This window comes from Octopus bimaculoides, chromosome 9 (genome assembly GCF_046866305.1).
Source record: "Octopus bimaculoides isolate indiv1 chromosome 9, ASM4686630v1, whole genome shotgun sequence".
NCBI classification, from domain to species: Eukaryota; Metazoa; Mollusca; class Cephalopoda; order Octopoda; family Octopodidae; genus Octopus; species Octopus bimaculoides.
In genome coordinates this window covers 18,686,522-18,688,319 of record NC_142936.1, presented here as the reverse complement: position 1 = coordinate 18,688,319, position 1,798 = coordinate 18,686,522, and the positions used below count along the sequence as shown (strand labels likewise).

Below are 1,798 nucleotides of genomic sequence, written 5' to 3'. Positions count from 1 at the left end.
ATGGTTAAAATAAAATTGCAAGGACTCAATCTTTGACAATCTAAACGTGTTAACAACAAAGAATTTAAGGGCAGAGTTGAAAAATCACTTGAAACACTGAATTGGATTCTGACTACATAATCAAAGTGGCCTCAATGACACCGTCTTAATGATACTTTGGCGACGTTAATCCATCTTGCTTCAACCACACCCATCAATTACACAACATAACCATTTACCATTCCTAGTTAATGCGACTTTTCTTTCAAACTGAAATACCAGAACGTCATGCAAGAAAACTGTTTACGAGAAGCAAGTAATTGGTTTACCAGTCACACCATCATCGGCTCACCTGCGCCTCCTCCCCCATATTTGCTTATCAACAAAAAACAAAACAAATAAAAAAAAAATGAAAAATCCACCATCTACACGAATACCTCCCACCTGTCGCATAATCAATAACCCCACTACCACCATCGACACTATCAGTACTACCATAATCACCACCACCACCATAGCCACTATCACCAGCATCACCAGCATTATTACTTTGCTGTTACTATAACTATACAAATATTGGTTTGCTTAGCGCCACTACTCCAACTCCCTCTCTACCTCATCATTCTTCTTCTCCTCCTCCTCCTCCTCCTTCTTCATCTTCTTCTTCTCCTCCTCCTCCTCCTCCTCCTCCTCTTCTTCCTTCTTCTCCTCCTCCTCCTCCTTCTTCTTCTTCTTCTCAATCATTGCAGCCGGGAAAACACCAACGACAATACCACAATCTGACAACTACCCCAACCATTATCACTACTGCTGACGCCGCTTTTACCGTATTCAAATAGTCTTAAACAAAGCCACTGGTACCATTACTCCACCAATAACTCTACCTCCAATCACCACCCCAACCAGCTACACCACCGCCACCGCCGCCGCTGCCACTAACAACATCAGCATCAGCAGGAAGGAAGAAAGAAATAAAAAATGGAGAATAGAAAAAGAAATTAGAAGAGAAAGAAGCAAGGAAGGAGAGGAAAATGAAAGCCGAGTTGTTGTTGGGGGGGTGGGGGTGGAAGAAGTAAATGATGATTTGAAATTACCTGCCCCTGACGGTCTCCACCTAGTGTGAGAATTACGGTATTTCGTCTGCCGCTACGTTCTGAGTTCAAATTCCGCCGAGGTCGACTTTGCCTTTTATCCTTTCGGGGTCGATTAAATAAGTACCACTTACGCACTGGGTTCGATATAATCGACTTAATCCGTTTGTCTGTCTTTGTTTGTCCCCTCTGTGTGTAGCCCCCTAGTGGGTAGTAAAGAAATAACACACGCACACATGAACACGTGCACACACTCGCGCTCCTGTGCGTTTATGTCTGTATGTAGATTTGATTTGTCCGTGTTTATGGTGTAGAGGCGGATAGATTTCATACATATATATATATATATATATATATATATATATATATTCGTTTATATTTATATAAGGGGCATTATTACAGAAAATAATAACACCACACAGTGGACTTCTCAGAGAAGTCCACTGTGTGGCGTTATTATTTTCTGTAATAATGCCCTTTATATAAATATAAACGAATAATTATATTCTTGGGAATAGAAATTTCCCTTATGAATTTTTTTACACACTGGCTTCTTGATAAAATTCTTGTAAAAGAGTTTTATCCCTTTTTGAATTTATATATATATATATATATATATATATATGATAAACGTCGCCCTTTCAAAGCCTAGCCAGGCTCATGGGCCCGGTTTCCCGGTTTCTATGGCGTATGTGTTCCCCCCAGCTGGACGGGATGCCAGTCCATCG

General features: G+C 40.7%; 1 long non-coding RNA gene across 1 annotated transcript in view; it reads left to right on the top strand.

Annotated features, from left to right (window-relative positions):
• The window catches only part of LOC149133999 (uncharacterized), a 4,045-nt gene extending 2,650 nt beyond the window's left edge, over positions 1 to 1,395 (top strand). Inside the window, exon 3 of the long non-coding RNA XR_016242979.1 lies at positions 729 to 1,395. This is a non-coding gene — a long non-coding RNA (uncharacterized LOC149133999). The remainder of the gene's footprint in view (positions 1 to 728) is intronic.
• The last annotated feature ends 403 nt before the right edge of the window (positions 1,396 to 1,798 follow it).